General features: G+C 37.7%; 1 protein-coding gene across 2 annotated transcripts in view; it reads right to left on the minus strand.

Annotated features, from left to right (window-relative positions):
* LOC149073484 (uncharacterized) overlaps positions 1-27,349 on the minus strand; it is a 90,730-nt gene that overhangs the window by 58,915 nt on the left and 4,466 nt on the right. The window contains exon 1 of one of the 2 annotated variants that reach the window (XM_089246484.1): positions 13,212-13,633. The exons of the other annotated variant lie outside the window; for it this stretch is intronic. The gene's annotated coding sequence lies outside the window, so the exon portion shown is untranslated. Of the gene's footprint in view, positions 1-13,211; positions 13,634-27,349 lie in introns of those variants that run through there. 2 annotated transcript variants of the gene reach the window in all.

Below are 27,349 nucleotides of genomic sequence, written 5' to 3' on the forward strand. Positions count from 1 at the left end.
TTTTGTAAACGATTTTTTTTTAAATAAAATTTCTGAGAAAGTTTTAAAGCTCATATGACAGCTTCATCAGCAATAATTAGCGGTTGACTCATAGGGCATACCTGCCGGTAAGGTTAGAGATGTTTATCAAGAAAGATGGCAACGCTTAGATTATTTTGTGCGTGATAATGATAATCTCAGATGCGTAAACCAAACAAAATTAATTGATGCCACAGAATGGGAAGAACAGTCTGGTTCTTCTATTACTGAACTGTTTCCGATTTTTTAGTTTTATCCACCATAGTATTAACATTCCCAAACAATAACATTTTCTTAAAATTTTTGTAACTCATATGTGTCAGCTTTTTATAAACAGTAATAGGTAATTTATCTCCGCATCAGCCAATTGTCGAAACCTTCGAAGTAATAGCGGAGAGAGACATCATCTTCGGATAAGTCGTCATTTGGTGGCAGTGTCAGCAATGGGAGCTTTGGCCTGTGCTAGGTCTGGCTGTCCATGCATGGCCCGTTCAATGCACACGAGCTCTAAGGAAAGTCTATCTGTTGCCTTTGTAGTCTAGTGGTCTAGGGCGATCACCCTGCAAGTTAGAGGACGTTGGTTCGGTTCCCCGCAAGACCAGTTGAATTTTCTTTCCTCGATTTATCTTCACATCAGCTAGTTGTCGAAACCTTTGTAATTGGCTCATAGGCTGTCCACGCGGAATTAGGAATCTTAAAAGGCAAGAAGATCACTGTGGTTTTCCGGCATTCTGTGAAGTCTGACATATCTTGAACATTTGATCCAGGAACTGTATTTATATACTTTACTAAACTTATATAAAAAAAAAGAGGTCATAGGACAGGAAAAGAGAAAAATAGCGGAAATTTATTCAGTACCATTAATGATCATTCTAGTGTTAGCCAAAGGAAGAGGGAACATTTTGCAAGGCAGTGTTCGCTTAAAAGAGGTTCATTCACATCAACAGCAAACTAGCTCCAGCTGTTTTCCTATCTTTGTTTAATGCTGGTTGATTATGATGAATAGGGAACAGAATAATATTTTTTTTTCCACAAGAGGTTATAAAGAGGTTGTACGTACTTAAGGTTGAAGGAGAAGGGAACAGCACATAAATACTTCGAATAGATCGAGTATGTTCTGCAAGAGATCGGCTGTTATTTATTTATTCTTTCCTTTGTTTCGTTTTTTCTGCTTCACCATTCACTCGATACATTTAGCTTCTTGCAAAAGGTGTTATTAAACTTTATCTTTCCCGTCATTGCCTTACAGACGGTAAAAATGGAGTATAAATACACATACACACCTTTTTTTCTTATGTAAACTATGTATTTTGTTTCTCGTAGAACACACCAGCTGTCTTGAACTCAACACTGGGAGGCCATCAGTTAAGGTTTTCGAGTAGATAGGGGTTACGTGACATAAATCAATGTAGAAAACGTTAACGCCCTCAAAGTTCGTTGCACAAACTGACCCAAAATTAACGCTGACATTTGACTGCATTTTTTGACGTTTGGAATTTGATTTTGCAGAGCTGTTTGGTGCGATTAATTTCATGGAATCATTGATATTTTCGACCTAAACAATATGCAATCAACACCGAGAATATCTGAGCACAATAGACCGATGGCTTAGTGAGTCAGCTACTGATATATAAAGTAGTAATGAACTAAAAGTACGTGTGTAATAGTGTGATTCTTATACTGGACAGCTGTTTCTCAAATAAGTACAGGAGAAAAAAAAGTAGTATGAGGCGCCTGTTAGCCGCGAGTCACTGGATAGCAGCAGCAATAACATTTACCTCACATTACATTCTTTATTTTTCGTATTTTTTCTTGACCCGTTTTTTTTTCTCCCATCAATTCGTTCGCGTTCGAAAACAAGTTTCAATTAACAACTCAAGAATTGACGGCTCATCGGAAGGCAGTGGAGGAAAAGGAGGGAGAAGCACATGGAAAATAAAGAAAATAAGGTGGGAAAAAAGGTTAAGAAACGTAGTGTAGAGAAGCCAAAAAAAAAAAAAGATGAGCACTTCTCTCTCTGTTTCTGCCACACAAGGGAAATCGGTCAAACACCTTTTCTTCAGGAGAAAGGGTGCGATTAAAAGAATGCGACCAATCTAGGGAGTGGCAATTGACCCGCATTTTAGGGCCTTGAGGTTTCGCGAATTTTATTTTCGTATTATTATTTTCATCATCTTCCTCTTTGTAGAAAATTTCTAGAAGTAGAAAACAAAAGATATCTTAAGAGAAAAAAAAAATCGCAATCCAAACCTCTTTTGGACGCCCTCAGCATGAAGTCTTGAAATAGAAGTGAAAGCAACACGATCTACGAAACGTTTCGAATATCGTCAAGAGCAAAAACAAAAGATACAATCTTGCTTTAGATCATGAAATGTTTGCTGTAGCAGGAAAAACGACCAAAAAAAATTAATTAATTAACAAAACAGAGGACGAATTTCCACCAGCTACGTGATTAATTTTTTCTGCAGCTACAGCATAGGTCACCAAATTTTTAGGACTCCGGAGCATCGTCTATCCTCGTCATCTCAATAGAAGAACACCCCAAACTTATGCTCAAACGCAAATAAGCATAATGCCAATTCCTGAACGCTAATTGCATGGAAAATTTAATCCGGGTCTCGTGAATACGAAATCAGTCATAATCATCGATTCGGTTCCCTTTTTCATTGTACTATATTCGATGTTGGTATTATCTTTCAAAAAGTATGTTCTGTATATTAGGAAGCAAGAATAATATCAAAATATGAAAAGACAACACTGAAAGAGCTGATTAAAAATTAAAATATTTAAAAACTTTCCCCGGTATTTAGCATTAATCAAATCATCGGATATATTCTACTCATATTTTAGTAATAACACACAAAATGACCATCTTTATTCGAAACAAACTGGGTGATTGGGCAAGACTGATTGCAGCAGCGACTGCCGTGCATTAGCTTTGATTGATCACACTCAATTTCTGGACTCGTGAAAAAATATAAATTGACTATGTGTGGGGGGAAGGATCGAGTAGAATTCCCTCCATGTAAGGAGATGTCGAACATCGGAAGGAGATGCTGATCAGTTTCATCTGTAGCCTAAGGCTTGCCCTGCTTGTGAGATGAATAGATTAACGACCTTACTGTACTTTTCATGCACACAAATCATTCTTACTTCGTTCAGTTAGAGTCAACTATAGTCCGTTTCAGGTTAACTTTGCAGTGCAGAGAAAGGTAGAGAGTGTATTCCTTCGCCACAAAATATAGTTCCCATATATCGAATGCTTACGATGATCATTTATGCAGAATATTTAAATTTTTTGAATGATTGAAGAAAATACTGAAAAATTATTGTTCTGAATCGATCTTTATTCGTTTAAGAATTTTAAATTAGAAAAAAAAATGATCACCATTATACGTGAAAAGATTTTTCTCAGTGAGAATAAGCTATATCTTACCGCGACCGCGCATCGATACATTGGTTAAAAGGCTTTCGTTGTCATAGCAACGTGTGATGCGGTTCCCTCGTAGCTTCCCTTTCACTGCAAAGTTAACCTGAAACGAACTATAGAACATTTGCTAAAAAGTCCTAAAGCAACTCTCAAAAGAATCTGTAATTTTTAGTTTTGAAAATCAAATCGCATTGATGATTATTATACAGTTGTATATGAAGGAATATTGTTTTCCACTGTGGATATAATTATGTGACTGGTAAATGCTGTGAATTACAAAATTAATATGACTATGCCAGATACCTTGAGAAACAGTCATGCCAACCCTGAATGTCACCAGTAGCGGTGGCAAAATGTATGCAAAAAAAAGCTGAAGAGTTTAACAACCAACAGTAATAATTTACAGATTCTTCGTTATATTTTACCAATGGATAGAAAATGCAGAAGACTAAGAATGTTTCACTGATGTGTCAACAACTAAATGTAGACAACGGTGTATAAATGGTGACAAACGGTGTTTGGACGATTTTTCTGGCATAAACAGTATTAATACGAAATAAATGAGCAAGCAAAGAAGCAAAATTTGCCTGACTCGTTGATCAACAGATGCTGGAAAATGCAGATGATGCTAACAACAAATGTTCGGTTAACCTCTCTCTTTCGTATGTCCAAAACAAAAAATGCAGACAAAAAAAAACCAAAACTTTCAACCATTTCTGAACGGTTGATAAGAAATGCAGACCACAGTGTTTGATGGATTATTCTGGAAAATATCAACAAAACGAAACGAATAAACAGATGACGACGAAGCAGGTGCACCGATTTCTCTCTACAAAAAAGCTATTTATTTCACATTCTACTCCCGTCACCGATGGGATAATATATCAATAAAAAATACCCTTATTATTATTTTTTTGATAGGAATAACCTCATTACAAATATTGATTATGTATACACAGGTGTCGAGAAATAATTATGAAGATTCCCAAGGAGAAAAGGTTCGATAACGCAGTGGTTTACATCATAATCATACTTCATTGGCCATATACCAAGTAATAAACACTCGAAAGAAAAAGTACGATGATACAAAAATAAATAAACAAAAGTGGTACCTTAAAAAATCTATCAGATGGTCGTCCTTGACCTTATTTCGCACCATCGGAGAAAAGAGAGAGCACCATTATGAAAGCGAGCAGGCAAGCAGTCTTTCAATTTGCTGATCATAATTATCGCGGAAGAGCCTCTCGTGCAGACAACATTATTCGTAATTATCGGTTTCAGCAATGCTTTCATTACTTGTTAACGATCCAAACCGCCGCAAGTGAAACTGATGAATTTTAAAACAATCTTTTAAGTACGCGACCATTGAGACATTCATTTTCTTAATTCGTTGATGATGGTGATGAAGATGATGGTGGTTGTGGTGGTGATGATGTAATACGAGCGAATACGGAAGGATTTTTATATATTCATTTTTATTTTGCTGTTGTTTTCCTTCATTTTTCCTCTTGTTCGGTGATTGATCTCTCACTCAGAAACGATCCTTCTGTCAATCAATTCAATCTCGACATCAAACTTTACTCGTATTGTCTTAATATTGCACTAATATGAATAATTATCAAACATGGCCTGACCGAAGGTTTGATAGAGAACAGAGCATATTAGGAAATTAAATTTTCAATATGCTTCTTTTTCTCATCTTGTTTCCAGAAATGATCGATTTTCTCCTTGTGATAATTTAATCACATTTATAATCGAAAACATAGTCAAATTCGTTCGACTTTAAAATACATATATGGCTAATATGAGGCTCTGAGTGAAATGTTTTAAATTATAGGTCCCGGTCTATAATGAACCTTTTGCAGTGAAAGATGACTGTGAGGTGACGAAATGTCATGACTGAAATGTATGGTTAATATTCGGCTCCCTGGGTGAAACGTGTGGCTTATATTCCACTTTGAAATGTATAGATAATATTCTGCTTTGAGAATGTTGTGGCTAAAATATTCTTTCTTTGACAAAAATGTGTGTAGGTAATATTCTTCTTTGACAGAATGTGTAATGCAGCGGCTCTCAACCTTTTTTGACTCGCGGAGCCCTTTCTGGTCTATAATTTCTATGGCGGAGCCCCGTAGGCCTATTTTTTAAATCAGTCACTGATTTATTTATATTATTTTTAAGATATTTATATAATTTTTTTTCCCAAATTTACTGTTTTTTTTGTTTTCCTCGAGCGGCCGCGGAGCCTCTGGGGAGTGCACACGGAGCCCCAGCTCCAAGGGCACCGGTTGAGAACCGCTGGTATAATGCATAACTCATATTCAGTTACGATAATGTGTAAATGTTGCTAAAATTTGGCTTTGAAATTTAATGTGGCTTTAAAATTTTTTAAATGTGGCTTTTTGACAATTTGTAACTAACTGGTATTCGGCCTTGAAGGAAATTTATAGCTAATATTTTTGGCTTTGTTTGATGGAAATGTATGGCTAATATTTTTCTTTATCGAGAATGTTTTGCTAATATTTGGCTTTTTTTGACGAAAATTTGTGATTCTAATAATTTCCTCTAAAAAAACAGAAATGTATGGCTAATACAGGGGTCAACAAATCCCAGGTCGCTATGGTAACTAGAAAATCAGTATTGACGCCTTTTTTTTTAATGTGATTTTTTTTAAATTTTCTAAATGTGGCTGCTAAATTGGAGTAAAAATTTCTAAATTGAAGTCTAAAAATAGCACAAAATATTCAGATTTCATTACGTTACATCTTTTATCATGGGAAAAGGTAAAATCAAGCATTATTTATAAGACCGTTTTCCTTGAGCAAAAACACTATGATTGGCTCCTAAGAAATTTGGCAGGCGCCTAAATATTTTCTCGATTTGTCAAGCCCTGTGCTAATATTCGGTTGCGAGTGAACACGTGTGGGTGCGTGCGTGTGGATTTCTTTTTTTCCAATCATACACGGCCCAGGCCCTATCGACAATTGTCAATTTTAGGCATTGCCCCCGTCAAGAGGCAGGACCGTGAACTTGTGCTCTTTAACTAACATTTGTGACAATACAATATCCCTTTCGGACCTTGGTGTCACAATTGTGTGTAGGTTGCTTTTCTCAATGTAGAGTTTTTTCTTCCGGCCTCAAGAAGTTAAGTTTTGACTTGAAGGATTGTGTAAGTTTTGAGTTAGAAACAGGCTGAATATGAACTTTAGGGGGCTTTCATCAGAGGGCAGCACTTGAAGTTGACTTCAAGTGCTTCAAAACTTACACAATCCTTCAAGTCAAGACATTTCAGATGGTTTTTAAGATGATTTCCAGGAGAAAGTGCCTCCGGGGGGAAGAGTGTGATTTAATATATAAAATTTAGCAATGAAATTCTGGAAAAGAATTGTTCTGAAGATGAATATACCATGCATCATCTTGGCTGTAGAAATTTTAATGAATTTAATTAATTATTTCTTCACAAAAAAATCTAAAATTTTAAGTAAAAAAATTTAAAAAAATAGATTTGCTGACATTTATGTTTTTAATGAATTTTTTGAGTACTAAAAATGCAAAAACATTTTGAAAATTCCAAAAAAAAAAAACGAATGCTCGGGTCTGAAAGGGTTATAGTAGATTATACCTGCCTTGGGATTTAGGACGAGAAATGTATGGTTGTTATTTTCGGCTATGACTGGAATGTGAGGTGAGGCCAATATTTGGCTATGTGGCTGAAATATGCGGCCAATATTCAGCTTTGCTGTTTGTGTGTGTGTGTGTGTCACAGAATCTAAAATTAAATTCAATTTTTGACAACTTCGATTACGAAATCAATTAAAACTCATTTATAAATGAATAATTTCATAATTTTTTTCCTCCTGCATGATTTTTGATCATTAGCACCATCCTGATATGTCAGTTTCCTGTTTTTGGACACATAATGAGCAACTGATGGTAAAGCAACTAATGAGATGAACACAGTGAAACTGGCACCTTCTATTTGTTGCTCGCGAGCACTGTGTTGCTCCCTGAAGCATTAAAGACTGTTCGGTGCTTGTTCACGATATAGTGCTCGCGAGGTCTTGATTGATTTCGACTAAATATAGTCCCATTCAGAAATTTGCATTGTTTTCTCAAGTCTGAGCATATGTCAGAGTTGCCATATGGGTACCCTTTTGTTGCTGGTAATAAATGGTGCTCACGGCTCAAAAAAATTGAAATATCTTGCATTTAAGAATCCAGAATTTGTCTTCCAACACAAAGCCATATTACAGTAGTTCTTAAAGTGTGCGTCGGGGCTACTTTGGGCGTCGTCAACTTCTGTTGGGGCGTCATGTAGAGTCGATGCATTGATGCGTGCTCGTTCGGTGCTCTGAAATGACGCTTTTCCGGAATATTCTGGAGAGCCGCGGATAAACGATTACTAGGCCAAGGGTGTCGGGCTAAAATTTGAGATCCACTGTCATAATATATGATGACACAATAGTCAACGCCATTAATTCGAATACCAGCTCTCACAAATGTGGAAATGGCCGCAACTCGATCGATTAAAATAACAACTAAAAATATCAGATACGATATTTCTGTGGATTGATAGAACCATAAAAATAATTAATTACAAATTACTTAATTAATACTAATTATTATTTTTCCACCACAAAAAGAATATTTAGCAAAGAAAATTATTCTCGCAATGCAACAAATACTAAAAATATTCGAGCTTTTCTAGACAGAATTCAATGTCGGAAACATTTTTGATAAAGGTTAATTTAAGTAATTTTGATAGATTTAAAAAATTTAAAACCAAGGCCGGGGGGAGGGAATTAGGAAGATGCAAAGGTTGTGGCCACACCGGGCCGCTAAATTTTAGGGGCCACAAAACACGATAAAACTTTGATTATACATTTTTACTTTAATGTTCTTAACGTTTGACTAAACAACAGCCGCTACAACTGGTAGAGTGGTCATAGTGACGGACTCGCATCGCGATGACCCGGGTTCGAACCCCACTGTCGCCATAGTGGCGATCGACTGAAGTTGGTTTTCTGTGGTTTCCAACTTCAAGGCGTGGAGGCGAGCCGATCTCCCTTTATGAAGTCTCGCCACAGAGAGCAACAGATCTACAAATGCTATTCAATCATAACACATCATTCACTTCCCTTCTGAAATACACAGATGGCAGCACTGAAAAATCAAGCCACACTACATATTCACTCAGACTGTTAGGCACACACTTCCGGCACAACTCACTAGTTAGTAAATCACCCATACATGGTGATAGACCTGAGTTGTGCTCGGTTTAAAAAAAAGACTAAACAATAACACAAAGCAAATGGCTTAAAATCCTGTCGAATCCAGGCATCGAACCCTCCACCCATCCTCATGCCAAACGAAGGATGCCGGTGGATCTAGGGCCCCGGGCGTTGGACCAGTGGGGGTCGCTAAATTATTCAAAATTTTACGAGGGAGGCATCAATCATGCTCGACCGGATGAATTAGTATCTAGTCGTGGCCCCGGGTAGATAATCGGTTCTCTAGCCCTGACAGTCTCCCCACTTTTAAGTGTCTGGGGCCTGTCAGGGACTCTAGCCCTGGGGCCCGGGACGATCCTCATCATTTTTTTTTTCACGGTATAAATTTACTGAAGTGAGGCCCGTGAAAAAACTGGCGTGTGAGCGCGCAAAAAATCTCAGCCCAGCGGCCCTGCTCCAGGATGGGGGGAAGGCATGGTCAGGGGCCACAATCGGAATTTTTCCACTGGGCAGTGGGCACTATCATCCAAATTTATCGTGGAATGGTTTTCTTTTTTCATGGACATGAAATATAGTGATTCGATATTCATTCTCGGGTGCCAATGTAAACCAGACGTGCATCCAGGGCTGCCCTTACCAGACGCTGGGCCCGGTGCGAAAATACAGCAGGGGGCCCCCTTATCCCCGATTTTTTTTTTCTCTCTTCTGTGAGGGACGGGAATGGAAAATTCATAAAATGAAAATCATGAAAATTCGGAATAAACGCAAGAAATGATTTCAGAATTGTTGAACATTCAGAATGAAAGAAATATTTCTAGTACTGATGGAAATTCAAAATTCCGGAATTCATGAGAATTCTGAATAAATGGAAGAAATTTAGTTCCAGGATTGATGAAAGTTCTGAATAAATGGAAGAAATTCAGTTCCAGGATTGATGAAAGTTCTGAATAAATGGAAGAAATTTAGTTCCAGGATTGATGAGAATTCTGAATAAACGGGAGAAATTTAGTACCAGGATTGATGAAAATTCTGAATAAATGGAAAAAATTTAGTTCCAGGATTGATGAGAATTCTGAATAAACGGGAGAAATTTAGTACCAGGATTGATGAAAATTCTGAATAAATGGAAAAAATTTAGTTCCAGGATTGATGAGAATTCTGAATAAACGGGAGAAATTTAGTTCCAGGATTGATGAAAATTCTGAATAAATGGAAAAAATTTACTTCCAGGATTGATGAGAATTCTGAATAAATGAAAGAAATTTAGTTCCAGGATTGATGAAAATTATGAATAAATGGAAAAAATTTAGTTCCAGGATTGATGAAAGTTCTGAATAAATGGAAGAAATTCAGTTCCAGGATTGATGACAGTTCTGAATAAATGGAAGAAATTTAGTTCCAGGATTGATGAAAATTCTGAATAAATGGAAGAAATTCAGTTCCAGGATTGATGAAAATTCTGAATAAATGGAAGAAATTCAGTTCCAGGATTGATGAAAATTCTGAATAAATGGAAAAAATTTAGTTCCAGGATTGATGAGAATTCTGAATAAACGGGAGAAATTTAGTTCCAGGATTGATGAAAATTCTGAATAAATGGAAGAAATTCAGTTCCAGGATTGATGAAAATTCTGAATAAATGGAAGAAATTCAGTTCCAGGATTGATGAAAGTTCTGAATAAATGGAAGAAATTTAGTTCCAGGATTGATGAAAATTCTGAATAAATGGAAAAAATTTAGTTCCAGGATTGATGAGAATTCTGAATAAACGGGAGAAATTTAGTTCCAGGATTGATGAAAATTCTGAATAAATGGAAGAAATTTACTTCCAGGATTGATGAGAATTCTGAATAAATGGAAGAAATTTAGTTCCAGGATTGATGAAAATTCTGAATAAATGGAAAAAATTTAGTTCCAGGATTGATGAGAATTCTGAATAAACGGGAGAAATTTAGTTCCAGGATTGATGAAAATTCTGAATAAATGGAAGAAATTCAGTTCCAGGATTGATGAAAATTCTGAATAAATGGAAGAAATTTAGTTCCAGGATTGATGAGAATTCTGAATAAACGGGAGAAATTTAGTACCAGGATTGATGAAAATTCTGAATAAATGGAAAAAATTTACTTCCAGGATTGATGAGAATTCTGAATAAATGAAAGAAATTTAGTTCCAGGATTGATGAAAATTATGAATAAATGGAAAAAATTTAGTTCCAGGATTGATGAAAGTTCTGAATAAATGGAAGAAATTCAGTTCAAGGATTGATGAACGTTCTGAATAAATGGAAGAAATTTAGTTCCAGGATTGATGAAAATTCTGAATAAATGGAAGAAATTCAGTTCCAGGATTGATGAAAATTCTGAATAAATGGAAGAAATTCAGTTCCAGGATTGATGAAAATTCTGAATAAATGGAAAAAATTTAGTTCCAGGATTGATGAGAATTCTGAATAAACGGGAGAAATTTAGTTCCAGGATTGATGAAAATTCTGAATAAATGGAAGAAATTCAGTTCCAGGATTGATGAAAGTTCTGAATAAATGGAAGAAATTTAGTTCCAGGATTGATGAAAATTCTGAATAAATGGAAAAAATTTAGTTCCAGGATTGATGAGAATTCTGAATAAACGGGAGAAATTTAGTTCCAGCATTGATGAAAATTCTGAATAAATGGAAGAAATTTACTTCCAGGATTGATGAGAATTCTGAATAAATGGAAGAAATTTAGTTCCAGGATTGATGAAAATTCTGAATAAATGGAAAAAATTTAGTTCCAGGATTGATGAGAATTCTGAATAAACGGGAGAAATTTAGTTCCAGGATTGATGAAAATTCTGAATAAATGGAAGAAATTCAGTTCCAGGATTGATGAAAATTCTGAATAAATGGAAGAAATTCAGTTCCAGGATTGATGAAAATTCTGAATAAATGGAAGAAATTTAATTCTAGGATTGATGAAAATTCTGAATAAATGGAAGAAATTCAGTTCCAGGATTGATGAGAATTCTGAATAAATGGAAGAAATTTAGTTCCAGGATTGATGAGAATTCTGAATAAATGGAAGAAATTTAGTTCCAGGATTGATGAGAATTCTGAATAAATGGAAGAAATAATTCTCTAGAAGAGCGACGAAAACTCAGAATTCCACAATTGATAAAAATTCAGCAGAATTCCAGAATTATTTCTTTCTAGATCAAAATGCAAATTTCCAAAATTGATGAAAATTCAGAATTTATCAAAGAAATTATTGTTACCGTAAATGCAAGTCTCCCCAAAATGCGGAGCCTGGTGCGACCGCGCCTGTCGAACACTCCAAAGATGGCTCTGCGTTCATCAGGGTGTTCATGCACACTGAGGGATTGGGAAACCCCGTTTTAGAGAGCCACAAAGCTGTTTTTGCTCCGGGCCACAAATTACCTAAGCTCGTCCCTGATTAAAACTTAATATTTTTCAATTAAAAACAATTTACTGATGTCTAGTGAAATGAGAAAAAATTCTTATTGGCTATAAGAGTGATACTGTAAATGTGATTATGCATAATCGCCAATGAATGAATGAACGCCAGAACTTTGCCACTGGACTTATCCCGTTGCCGAGATCTCTTCCAGCCCAGCTTCGGGGCAGAGTCTGGAACACTTTGCATAATCGCCAGGCATTTTGGTCAGTTTGATAAATTTCCCTAAATTATTCACTGTTACCGGCTATTATGCATAGTTACCCAAGCGTCTGGTCGTTTGTAAACATGGTAAATCGTACTTATATTACACGTGATACCTCATACATTTATTGTATTATTATATCGGGGTACGATCGTAAAGTTTGTTATCATTATATCGGGGTCCTACTATATTCATCACACATACTAGCCTGATTTGAAATTTTTTTCATATTTATCAAGTTCACCAATTACACGAGGGTATTATGCATAATCACAGACACAACTTTATGCCTCTAAGGGCGGGACAGTAATACATGATTGCATAATAATCACAGAGAAAGGCGATAAATTTCAAGTATTTATCAAATTTACCAACGGCAATTAGTTATTATGCATAATCACCGGTAAAAGTGATAATATTTTCAGTATTAATAAAGTTTAACCCAACGACGCTTGGGTGCTATGCATAATCTTCGGTTTAAGTGATAATTCTTTTAGTATTTATCAAATTTACCAACGACGCTTGTGCGGGTATTATGCATATTCGCCGGTAAAAGTGAAATCAAAATTACCAGAGTACGATCGGTAAGTATTCATAATAACCGGTTATTATTATTTACAATGAAACCTCGCTACAACGATACTCGATATAAATCCCTCTATGTTTCAAGTCTTGTTCGGAAATGTCTATACTCTAATGTCAAACTACTGCCTCTCGATATAGTGATAACCCCTCGACAACGATATTTCATTTCTTTTGGTACGTAAATTATCGTTATATCGAGGTTTTCACCGATTCTCATCGCATATACCGTAACATAAACATTGAGAAGACTCGGAGAAACAAAATGCCAAGAAGACATATCCACTTACCTATACGTTAGCACGTCACACGTCATAGCGATGCATTTTCCTCGTAGGATATCCATGTGAAGTCTTTCGAACATGTGTGAAAATGACGGCAACGGCCATGTAGAGACATTACACATGGGAAGGGGGAGGGGGGGGGACTGTTCTATACAAGGCTGCAAGACAGATCGAGAGAGAGAGAGAGACAACACCTGTCTTGCTCATGAAGCAGTAGCAGCGCGAATGAATGTTCCTCTCGATACAGGTTCGGAGGACTACGCTCGTTGGCCGCAAAAGGGCCCTACATCATCATCATCATCACATACAGCGGCGGCCACCGCCACTTTTCAAAAAGCCGAAATGAACGTGTCCATCTAGTTTTCTCGACCGTACGTACGTACTAACCGAGTTGCGCCGGGGACAAGAGCATTTTTTTTTTCTCATTTGCCGCTGCTCCCATAACCCCAACGCGCTCTCTCTGCGAGAAGCCAATCGAGTTGAGTTTTTGAGTCTGTCGGGGGGGGGGCCCAACCCCCCTCCGTGGGGGCCCCCCCAACCCCCCTGTTTTGTTTTTTTTACATGCCATGTTCGTACTGCTGGAACGCGGGCCCTTTTTTTCTTCCACCCGACTACTCTCTACCCAGGGGGAAAAAAAAATGTTTTCTCTCTTTTCTTCTTCCCTTTCTTTCCTTTCCTACATTTCTTAAGAAAAAAATGGTTTCCATATTTATTTTTATTTTTTGCCATTGCTCAGGGACTTTCCACAAATGGTGATATATCTGTTACTGCCGACGACGAAATTGGGCCAGTTCGCGAAGTTGGCCGGCGAGATCACCGATTTCGTTGCGGATTGACTTGGCCAATGTCCGAATCTCTGTCCAACCAGTTCGCGGAGTGGCCACGTGGCGTATTTGCAGGGACGGGATTAGCGGGATCCCTACACCAGGGCGGCAAGTTCAGAGGCGCGGTAAATTTGAGGAATGGGTGGCCGAGATATTTGGTGGAATGGGAAAAGGGCGGCAGAATTTTTGTAACTCTCAATAAATCCGCATCTGCCCAGACAGCTAGGGACTAGGTCGGTGAGGGACCCAGAGAGTTTGCAAACACGAAAGGGTGACTTCGAGCGTCAGCACGGATGTAAATGACCAAAAGAATGACCTACAGAGCGAGGGACAAAGTCAGTGAGTGATCTAGAGCGCGTGTAAGAGCACGAGAATGACTAAAAGAGTGATCAAGAACAGTGGTTATCAACCGGAGGCCATATGGCCCCCTAGTGGTACTGGGATACTTCAAGGGGGGGGGGGCACAGAAGAAAATTTAGAAAGGTGCCATGACAGGTGGTTTGGAGGGCTGCAGAGAGCCGAGAAGAAAAATTAAGGTGTGAAGAAATAATGATTTTATATTACGGACTATATACTTACAGAATCCAACAAAACCAGGGCTGTCTTAGGGCATGGACCCACCCGGGCTTCACCGCCTACATTTTGCAGCAGGTTCCCTAGGATGAGGGTTTTTCGCCGGCCCCCGCGCGGCTAGATATTTTCACAGGCCCCCCTCTCTCCTCTATATTAAATTTATAGTATGAAAAAACAAAAAATGATGAAAACCATATCAGTCCCCGGGCTGCAGCTCTGTCAGTCCCACTCTTGTGAGGGGTCATGCCCGGGGGTCTCATGTCCATAAATGACCCCCACCTTATGATATTTTGTATAGTACAATAAATTTGAAAATAAGTAGCAAATATGTCGGCTGTTTATTTCCGTATGGGACTACCATAGCATTGCTTTGCCTAGGGGGCCCATGATGTTGAGATGGTCCTGAATAGAACTCGGATTACTGGGGAGCTCAATAAATTCTAGGCCAGTGGTCTGGAGGCCAATCTTATTTGCAAAATTTTCATTCAGTATAAATTCACTGAAAAAATCAATTCAATACGTATAAAGGATCTTGCTTCTAGATTAGGGTCGAAGACTCTGGGTAAGACAGGGGAGCCACTAGAAGAAAAAATATGCTTCAAAGGGGGCCACGGGCAAGAAAAGGTTAAGAAACGCTGATCTAGAGCGTGTGCAACTTTGTGAACGACCACAACAGTAACCCAGAGCGCGTGCAAGAATGTGAATGACCAAAACACTAGCCCAGAGCGTGTGCAAGAATGCGAATGACCAAAAGATTTATCTAGAGCGTGAATGACCAAAAGCGATCTAGAGTCTGAATGACCAAAAGAGTGATCTAGAGTGTGAATGACCAAAAGAGTGATCTAGAGCGTGAATGACCAAAGCAATGACCTAGAGTGCGTGAATGACCAAAGCAGTGACCTAGAGTGCGTGAATGACCAAAGCAGTGACCTAGAGTGCGTGCAAGCATGTGAATAACCAGAAGAATGACGAAGAGCATGTGTAAACGTGTAAGCGATCAAAAGAGTGACCCATAAAGCAAGAAATCGTGTCAGTGAGCAACCAAAAGAGTGACCTAGGGAGTGGTGTGCAAGCATGTAAGTGACCAAAAGAGGGTGCAGGCATATGAGTGACCAAAACAGTGTGCAAGTATGGGAGTTACCAAATAGTGTGCAAATATGCGAATGAATGAAAGAGTGACTTGGAGTATGTGTGAGCATGGTAGTGACCAAAAGAGTGACTTAAAGACACGAGTGTACTTGCAGGGGTGGGGGAGGGGGAAGTGGGTTATAGCACAGGGTGGCGAATTAGAGGAAAGAGTAGCCAAGAGAAATTAGACTAGAATGGGAGGACGGCAAAATTCGCTTAGCCCACAGGCGGCAAAACGCGCCTTCGGAAGTGGCCGGGGATACCTGGTCAAAGTTCGATAACAAAAGATATGAATCGGGGTCATCGCCAAGTTTGCATATTTTTTCGCGATAACTATGGCCACATTGGCTATGGCAACCTATCATACCACGGTCACGATGCGGTAATCATTTTTTTCTTCAAAATTTGGCAGAAAAAACTACATGTTAACATTATCAATTTTGTAATTTTTTCTCGAAAATTTCTCTCGTCAACATGGAGCTAACCCAATACAGCTACTTATACATAATCATGTATCACACAAATTGGCGACGAGAAGATTAATTTGGCGCCTACCGGAGCGTCTTACATCAGCACATCGAACTTTATCCAAGAATACCCGGCAACTCGGTGAATTGGCCGGTCAAAGCTCGAATCATTTCTGAAAATCGGACTTTGGCCAGAACTCTCGGCCAATTCACGAACTGGACGCATTTCGGGAATTAGCAGTAACATATCGCCTGTGTACGAATTTAAACAAAAATTTGTATAATTTAAAATATTTTTCAAAAATTTTTCTTCCAATTTTTACAAACAATTTTATTTTTAATCTTTCAAATATTTTCCCCCATTTTTTATCTCAATCAATTTTTCTTTCAATATCCTTTTGTATTCCAAAAATTAATTTTAATTAATTAATTTCAACAATTATTAATAACGGGTCTTTGACTGAAATATGTTTTTGTCAGTGTATAGTCCCTCGCTCTACGCATCAGTTTTTCCCCCACTACGAGGAGGAAGTGAATTTCTAAAGCGATCCTTCCGCCACCTAGCGATTGAAAGTGGTACTACTTCCATCTTTTCCTTTTATGATTTCTTATTATTGATAGGATGAAATCCTCATCATTTCTTGAGATTTTCGCGGCCCGAACAGCACCGTCTTGACCTGTTCGGGGGTCCGGGGATTTCCGGGGCCGCTTGAGCCGCAATCCAAAAAAAAAAATTGGGTGTGTGGGGGCATTCAAAAAACATTAATTCCATTAAAGAGGCACCGACATGAAGAAAATGTTTGGGGGGGGGGGCATAGGCGAAGATAGACTCGGAAGTCTGGGGGGGGGGCACGATGATGATGATGTTAATTCATATATACATATATACATTAGATCAGTCGACTCCACTTTAGACATTCAAATCACTAGATGGTTTATATTTCATTGCCAAAAATAAGGGGAACTGGGGGGTCTTAAATACAGTAAAATACTGGACCAATTTTGTCATCAAAATCGTTGCTATAAGTCGACAAAATCACCTATTGTAGTTAAAATCACTGAAAATTTGAGGTAAAAACGTTGAACTTGACAAATATTTAAGATGAATATGTATTTGTACTTATAGCTATATAATTATCATAATCAATTATGAAAACGCTATTTATTCCCGATTTTATTAAACATTACGAAGTCAAATAAGCATCGTTGAAAAAACGGGACAAATGTATGAAACAATTTGGAACAACTAAACATAGAGGAATATCCCGTAATATGGGACGCAAGAGGTCCGTCGAATCGTTTCAGACATTTTTCTGGTCCTTAGAAAGGTTGAGAAACGCTGGTCTGTAGCCTTTGCGTATACGCGCTTAACGAGTTCAATTCAAGGTCCAGGCGTAAACACTTTTCGGGGCTCATTCACGCATGGATCCAGGGGAGGGGGATGTATAGGAGCCAAATAATAAAGTGAAATTTTGTCCGTCCCATAAAATACGAGATGATCCGATACACCTACACAATAAGTCGCTTTTCCTATACATCGTCCAGATTCCCCCTGCTTCCGCCCCATTTGCAGCTGAAGACGTCTACCTTCACTCTAGTCGCACAGTTGAAGACAGTGCGATCTTAACATATGGGGCCCAACCGGGCACGGCCCGGGGGGTCCTCATGAAAATAAGATCAAATGAATATTTTCGAAACATGAAAACTGGTAGGAGAGTATTTCTAGCTTCGATAGGGGCCTTAGAAAATCACTTAGTCAGCAACCCCCCCCCCCACCCATGATATTTTTAAGACGGCTCGGGCTGAAGATACTTGCCTCGGCTTCATTCGCAGCTGAAGATGTCTACCTCCACTCTATTCGCAGCTGAAGATGTCTACCTACACTTTATTCGCAGCTGACGATGTCTACCTACACTCTATTCGCAGCTGAAGATGTCTACCTACACTCTATTCGCAGCTGAAGATGTCTACCTACACTCTATTCGCAGCTGACGATGTCTACCTACACTCTATTCGCAGCTGACGATGTCTACCTACACTCTATTCGCAGCTGACGATGTCTACCTACACTCTATTCGCAGCTGACGATGTCTACCTACACTCTATTTGCAGCTGCTTTGGCTTCATTCGCAGCTAAAGATACCGCCTCAGCTCATTCGCAGCTGAAGATACCGCCTCAGCTCATTCGCAGCTGAAGATACCGCCTCAGCTCATTCGCAGCTGAAGATACCGCCTCAGCTCATTCGCAGCTGAAGATACCGCCTCAGCTCATTCGCAGCTGAAGACGCTTGCCTCTGCTCCATTCGCAGCTGAAGATGCCTGGCTTCGTTCAGACGCGGATCCGGGGAGGGGGCCACCCCTCCCAAGAGCCGAATGATGAGAGAAAATTTGTTTGTCCCTTTAGAGACTGAGTACTGAGAGTACGGGACGACACATGAATTTACATAATTCTCCCCTCCCGTCACTTCTTCCTGGATCCGCGCTTGGGCTCACATGTTAATTATTTCAATGAAAGACAAACTTCGAAATTGCATCGTATGCGCGCATGTATTAATGAAACCGCGTTCAATAATTTAGAGGACCTTGTTTGATTGGGGCCCAGTCTTTAAGGCAACAACTGACTATCGCATTAGTATTCATGGCACATTCCCATGAAAGACTGTCTCGCCCTCTTGCTGGGTGTTAATACAAGTGGGGATTTCGAAGTGTTACTCTCCTTGCTCTTCTATATCATCATACCCGAAATACTCGAGCCTTCGATGTAAAATAAGTAAAAATGCAACAGTTAAAAGTAAATCAACCTGCACTTTTTTATTTGAAAAGGGATCGTGGGTAGCAAGAGAGAGACGGTCGTGGTAGCGACTCATTTGAATTTACATTACAGTATTTCCTACAGCGAAGTTTGGATTCGATATACCAGTCATTTCATTTCATACCGTGCACCGCCCAGGCTCTATCGACCATTGTTAATTTTAGCCATTGCCCCGCATGAGGGGGCTGGGAGGTGTCGTGCTTTATTATGCCTTAAAAATACATGAATATAAAAAACACATTATTACAAAAAAAAAGTATATACAGATTTAAATATTTCTATTATACAATTTATTTCGATGAGCTCTTCTGATGTCTTTGTAGCTCTATTGAGCTTGAGTCCTTTGTTGTTCTCTGCGGCCAAGCGCCAGGTCCTGGACCACGCGTCTTCACTCGTTGGCTTGTTGGCTCGGGTGAGCCCTCCGCCGGGGCCAGGCTAGGTCCTGGACCACGCGTCTTCCCTCGTGGGCTGGGGTCAGTCAGGGTCGGATACCAGTCAGGGCCGTAACTAGGATTTTTGCCGTCAGGGGTAAACATGATTTTGCCGCCCCCGCAACTTCAAAATTCGACAATTTTATGATGGTTTTCTTTGTTTCCACCTAAGATTGATGCTTCCCTGAATTTTTTCCACCCAGGGCTCTGTGTGTGTGTGTTTGTTTCGGATTACGAGCTCATTAACGGAATGAATTATGCTCGCAAATTTCACTGTAAATTTCACTTAAATTTCACAAAAAGTTTCACTGCATTTCGTGAAAAACGATTATATAATATCAATTCCCCAAAAAAATCAAGAAATTCTTTTTTCTTTTTTTTGGTAACTTTTGGTGTAATTAAATATAAAAATGATCCTCACATGATCAGTCCAGGGATTTGTTATTAGACATCCATTCCCGAACCCAGACCTGTACAGTAAGAGACTAGCTCAATAACCACTCGACTGCCAAGCGGAATTACGCCATCTAGTACACGCTTCAAGTTCATATTTTCCGAAAAACGATCCTTTGCCTAATAAAGCAATACTGTGTTTTTAACAACTCTCGATCATAGGCATAAAGGTATTGGAAATATTGGGAGGGCTCAGAATTGTTGGGGGGGGGGGGGAAGAGGATTCAAACTTAATATTTCCATAGGTTACCATGGGGGCAAATGTTGGCAAAAGTTTATGCTCTCGACGCGATTACGCTATATGATACATGTATTGAACTTTTTGCATTTTTCGAAAAACTGTGATCAATTACCAAATTATCAATTTTTTGGGAACTTTTGGCGCAATTACGCTATGTAGTACACGTTTTAGCTTCATATCTACTGTGAAAACGATTATCAATAGACAAATAAAGCAATTTTTTGGCAACTTCTGGTGTAATGACGACGTACACTACGCTCGCTTTAACTCTAATTTTTTCGAGAAACAGCGATCAATCTCCAAGTTTAGCAATTTTTGGAAACTTTTGATGTCATTAAGCCTAAAATACACGCTTCAACTTCATATTTTACGAAAAACGATCATTAATCGCCAAATTATTGCAATCTTTCTGGCAGCGTTTGGTATGATTACGCCGTACGCAACACGCTTCTTTTTCCATGTTTTTCGAAAGACGATGAACAATCGCCAAATAAAGCGATCTTTCGGGCTACTTTTGGCGCAATGACTACGTAAACTACGTGCTGGTCAAATTTTTTGAAAAACGATCACATCATTCGGCGAATAAAACAATATTTTTGAAAGGTCTTGGCGCAATTACGTTGTATGCTACTCGCTTCAGTTCCGTATTTTTCGGAAAACTGTAATCAATCGCCAAAGTCGGCAACCTTTTTAGAATCTTCTGGCGTCATCACATCAATATGCTACAAGTTTCAAACTTCGAGAACATGAGTCGTCAAGTTGCAAAACTCGTTAAGCGCCAATCAGATTTTTTTACAGAAAGTGAAAAATAATCTTCTGTAGAGCGTAGTATTTTTCGAGCTGACGCTTGTTAAAATGTTAATTTCATGCCGTTAAAATTTTAAATTTCAAGCAGTCAGCTCGAAAAATACACTCTACAGAAGTTTCTTCTTCACTTTCTGTAAAAAAAATCTGGTTGGCGCTTAACGAGTTTTGCAACTGGAAGACTCACATAGAAGCTACTTCCTTTTCTTATATGAAATATGCCCATCCCGTATGATATGAAAAATTTATTTTCAATGTACGGAATCTTTTATTTAAGAATTCATTGCCGTTGGAGACGTCATAGACGATCAGTGTTCACCTTTTATAACCCCTAAATTTCATAATAAGTGTAATTTAGTTCTTATTTTTTTCTTTTTTAAAGATAGAGATTGATAGAGTAAAGGGAGGTGGCAAAGAAGTACATAACATATACTCTTTGAAAATGACCAGTTACAGATAGGGTTTTTCGAATAAAACAGATAAAAAATGGCAACTATTTTCGGTACTATTATTATTATTTTCTACGAGAGGTATCTCTACTATTTCTTGAATGTCACGTCACTCCACAGGCCTTAATCAGAAATAACCCACGCTGCATGAGATTACCAACTTTATACGGGTGTGTGTGTAAATATAAGGCTTATCTCGCTGTGAGAATGCATGGGCCACTCTGGCCTAGAATGAACTCGTTTTACAGTTGGGTTGCATGACGTCTACATGCAGTACATCATGCGCCTGACATCTAAGAGGCTATCTTATGCCCGTTAACAACGGGTGATTACCCTATGGTTGCGTGTATTTATCATTATTATTACTATTATAGTAAAAGATAAGTTAAAATTTGAGGGTGGTTATTTGTTGACAATGATAAATATCTGCCAGTTTCTTTCTCATTTAATTGCCTATATTTACCGTATACGTTGGCATCATATACGTCTTTTATAACCTTATACTCTTCCCTGCGGCCTAAAAAAATCATAATAATAGGGGGGTGGTGCCCATATTTTATCTTTTATATATACATGTAAAGGGTTTATGAATATAATTTTTTAAGATTTCTTGTAATGAAATTTATGAATAAATAATTTTGATTTTTTTTAATATGAAATGTTATTATAGTCGATCAATTGTAATGTCAGTTTTGAAGCTGTAAGAAATATGTAAAAGGCCTATTTTTATCTTTTTTGAAAAACATGGTGTCTATCCTATTTCGAAAGTATAATAGCAATCTCATCAAGTTTTATTTCTGCGTGATAGATTTATTAGGCTTTCAACTCAAACACACACATCAGGATTTATTCTCATAACATGTCGTGCAATAACAGAAACTAGGGGAGGGCAGGGGGGCCTGATGCCCCGGGGTGCTGGCAGTGCCGTCTTAAAGCATGGGTCCACCTGGGCACGGCCCGGGGCCTCAGGAGAAGAGGGGCCTCACAAAAAAATGAGATACGGTTGAAATTTTCTATAATATCCAAGGTAGGGCCTCAGAAAAACCACTTGGTCCGGGGGCCCATGATGCTCTTAAGACGGCCCTGGGTGCTGGATCAGGAACGGCGCAGAATTTACAGCTTTTCCCTTCGAAATTACGGGGAGGAAGGCGACAAGATGAACACTAGCCCCAAGTGACAGAGTAAACTTTTTTCGCTAGTTGCGGCCCTGTGTCGTGTGGATAGTATAGATATTTACGATATTATGAGAAACCGAAAAATTGTTTGTACATGAAACCTCGTGAAATGCCTTTGAAAAGCAATGTAAGCTTGGAATTCCTTAGATCAGTGGTTCTCAAACTCTTGTCACCCGCGGCTCCTTTGCTCAATTCATGATCCTCCCGTGCTCCCTCCCCCGGAAATTTTTTAGTAGATAATACTTATAAAACAACCACTTTTCTAAGCGTCGATAGGCTCACAAATGAACATCTTCAGCTCGCCGCGACGCACACTTTGAGAAACACTGCTGCGGTGTTAAACCTCATTTGAATTGGAAAAAAAAAAATTGCAATATATAAATGCTGCAAAATAATAGTAATATACGGGTATTCAAATTCATGTCGATGAAAATCGATTCATATCTGTTAAAAGGTAAAATCTATCGACTTGTCTGGAATCCATGGAGCTAGTGTTGAGCTTCATATTAGCTCCATACCTGAAGTCACGTCCATTATCATTCATTCTTCAAATTTGATTAAAAAGTGCCTGCAAATTCCATTTGCTATCAAGTTCTGCTATGAATTGTATTAACTTAGGCAGTCAGAAAAAAAATATTTATAGCTAAATCAGAGAAGAAGCAAGGCCGAGATTATACTATAAAAGTTTTATAAATCCTATTTTATAAAACTTGAAAAATACAACCAATAAGCGTGTCGGATATATTTGAGCGAACGTAACTAATAACCTTAGGCCTGGATTACACTATAAAAGTTTGATAAAAGTACTTTTATAAAACTTAAAAAATGTCACCAATAATATTATTGGTTACATTCTAGAAAATGCAACCGATGATCTTATTGGTAGCATTTTTCAAGTTTTATAAAAGGACATTTGTCAAACTTTTATAGTGTAAGCCCGGCCTTCGTCTAAGCGACCAGCTGTTTGGCAAAAAGCGAGTAGACACTCCGTATTTGGCTAACATGATCATTTATTTGATCCGCCAGATGTAACATTTCGTCCTGATTTAGCACAACGGCGATCGACAGCGGAAATCCTGGTCTCAGCATTAGTTTTTCCGACTAGATCTTCAGTTGGAAATAATGCTCATCTAGTTCTAAAGTAAACTAAGTTACATTATCGAAATTTTAATGGCAAAAATTTTCCTAGTTGTTTAGCTCACGATTTCAGTTGTTTTTTATGCAAATTTCAATAATTGTAGTTGTTCAATTGTGCGATGTTATCACAACTCAACGAACAAAGAAAGTTGTGTCCTCCTCAAACTGGTTACTATATATAAGTATCTTATCCTTCGATAGATTTCTTTGTCTGCATCAACTTTAAAAGGGTCTCATACCGTTTAACACCGTTAAAAACTATGATCTAATAGAAATATCATTAAAGGTACTACTTAACCATTGATTTATTTCAAATTTTTTACATATATACAGTATTTTTGATTATATATACTATCTTATGTCAGTATAAAGTTTTATATATCTCTAATACTTAATTTTTTGCATATTTTCGAAAAAAAATCATTAAAAATTGCTTCCGCGCATGATAAAATAGCATGACATCAATTTAATTGAATAAAAAATTGATTCAAAATATATAAAAGACACTGTTAAGTTCGTGAAATAAAACAAAAAATAGAAATTTTTTCATTGACTCAATCTTATTTAAAATTAAATTTTAAATTTAAATTAACTTGAATTTCAAAGTTTAAAATTTGAAGTTTAATTATCTGAATATTTTCCTTCATTTCATGAACTGAACAGTTTCCTTTATATTTTGTATCCATTTTTATTCAATTACATTCATGTAATGCTATTGTATCATGCGTGCAAGCTATTTTTAATGCATTAATTTGAAAATTTCTAAAACCTTTAAATATTAGAGATACGTAAAACTTTATACTGACATATATGATAGCATACAATCGGAAATATGTGTAAAAAATTGGAAAAATAAATCAATTGTTTAGTATTTTTAATGATATTTGTATACTAATACAATACAATACAAATACAACGCCACAACAGGCAAATTGCCCAACGAGGTGGCTGACTTAAGAGCATCATGGATCCCCGAGCCATCCTTTGGAGGCCCTACCTAATACTACTACAACACCCCCCCCCCCCAACGAATCGGTACATGCGGGAATGTGCGTGTACGTGTAGTGAAACCTGACGTGAAGTTTTTTGTTTCTCTGTAATGCTTGTTATGTGTAGTGCTGCCATCTGCCACCAGTTTTTCTAACTATGAGGGAAGTGTTATGATTGAATGATTTATCGTTGTAAGACTGTTGCTCTCTGTGGCGAGACTTTTTAACGGGGAGATCGGCTCACATTTGCGCCTTAAAGTTGGGAACCACAGAAAACCAATTTCAGCCGACCACCACTGTGGGGTTCGAACCCGGATCCTGGCATCGCGAGTCCGTCACTATAACCACTCGACCACCACAGCGGCCACCACATACTAGAGCATAGTTTTTCACCGTGTTAAAAGGTATGAAACCCCTTAAAGCAACTCGATCAACATTGCAACTCCCATGTCTTCAAACGTTCAATCAATAGTTCATTTATGATTCAAAAGATGGTTATAGCCGGAAAAAATTATAAAACTATTCGATTTTTCTCTCTAATAATTTTTTTTTTTCGTGAATTTATACGTCTATGTATTTTACAAGTAAAAAACGACCACAAAAACTTTAATCCATAAATATAAAAAATTATCTCTTCAAGGAATCGCCACAAGGTCAAAGCTTGTAGGTTTCAAAGTCTCCCACTCAAACATAATGCATATTGTTACGGAATAGAAGCATACATCAAAATATATTACGCATTGTATGAGTGGGCGTGTGTATGAGCATATACAAGACATTTTGATAGGGTCACTGTACTAGCAAAACATGCATTTACGTTATCTAGATCGAAGATAATATTGTATACGAAATAATACGTATTTTCTTATACACGTTAACTTGGATTGATCGTTTTTCTTGAGATAGAAATGAGATTTACAAAAAATTAGGATTTATAATTTCTGTGGGAAATGTCTGAACTGGCTTTGCGTTTTCCTCCGTAACATTACGTTAGTCAATTTTTTTATTAGATTTCATCTTTAGTACTAAAAACTCGTTTCATAAAACAGTCTCGTAAAAACAGCTACGGTTTAGTTCTCAATTTTTACGAACAGAGAAGCCGAAAAATTTAGGTTTCTTCTGTTAAATACAGTAGAAGTTCGTTATAACGGCAGTTCCCAATCACGAGGAAAATTATCGTTCTAATGGATTTCTCGCTATAAGCAAATTCTCATTTTTTGCTGTGTGAGGTTATAAAATTGTAAAACATTGCTGCTTTATATATGTTAAAACGTCTTTTAGATCATTTCGTTTTAATATTAACGAATGAGTAGAACTTTAGTCATGAAATTTTTTTTGTCTCACAAGTGTTCTTTGGTTAATTCTCTAAGGCAGTGTCTCCCAACATTTTTTGTCCCATCGCCCCCAACGCAATCTAACCCATAGGATCCCATGTTATATCCGTGTCTTCTACATCCTTCCTGGAATATTCCATCGCCCTCCAGGGGGCGTTAACGCCCACGTTGGGAATCACTGCTCTAAGACATGATTATTAAATCTTTATCTATCAGTCTCAATTATTTTATCACTCTTAATTTTCATTTTTTACTGTATGGACTCGTCAACATTTTCTCGTTAATCGGAAAGTTTTCCAGTCATTGAGAAACGACTTTAAATTGCAAGTTCTGGTCTCTTAGTCACTGGAAGAGACAAAAGTTGCTTAAAATCATCACATAACCCATGTGTATAGTGGGGAAGCCCAAATATAGGAAAAAAAAGGATTAAAACAATTAGAGTTTTCTGTGCCCATTCTTTGTTAGAAGTAAATTCAGATTAAAATTTTACGAGGAACATGTGTCATGATAAGAATAATCATGTTTAATTTTTGAAGAGCAAGAAGAGAAAACTAGCATTCTTAAGAATTCTTTTGACGTTATAGCAAATGCTTTCCAATTTTCAACTCGCTATAAGCGAATATTTTTTGTATCTTTAACATTAGCAATTTGGCAATCATTTGAAAATCCCTTGTTATAGCCATATTATCGTTATAAGCCGTACTCGTTATAGAGAACTTTCAATGTACTAAGTTTCACTTTCACCACAAACTCATCCTCAGACTATGGATTTCAGTAATCAATTACTCGTCCAACATCGTTGCATACATAACCTACAGAACTTATCACTTAATTTACAGATGCTAAAAAACCGTGTGAATGTAGTTCGAGAAAAAAAACTGACCTTCAAAATGAATTTGACGATCATAATGTTGATAATGGAGAACTTGAAATCATAGTAATACTTTAATTCCGGTTTTAAAAGAGCTACTGCATTATATTCGACGTCCCTGAGATCTTCGACCAAAACTGTATGTATTGGCACCGCAAAATTTAAAAATTGAATGGCAATGAGACAAAACAGTTTTCTCTTGACTCTTTTGTTACCAAAAAGAAAAAAAGTTAATGTAACTTGTCGTGAGGGCTGGATTCTGAGCGACAACCATAAACATCAGCGGTTAGACTTGACTGAGCCAGCAAAAAGCATTTCCCAGAACGCAGTTCTCATCACACGAGGCTTGAAATAACCCCTTCACGAATCTTGTAGAGTTTGTTGTTTACTGTCTTTAACACTGGACAAAATGAAGCAAAAATACGCCATAGAACGTCCAAAATTGGTCGATCGATC

This window comes from Pholcus phalangioides, unplaced genomic scaffold (assembly GCF_987345545.1).
Source record: "Pholcus phalangioides strain wild (caught in Gottingen) unplaced genomic scaffold, Ppha-v1.0 ptg000017l_1, whole genome shotgun sequence".
Taxonomy (NCBI): domain Eukaryota; kingdom Metazoa; phylum Arthropoda; class Arachnida; order Araneae; family Pholcidae; genus Pholcus; species Pholcus phalangioides.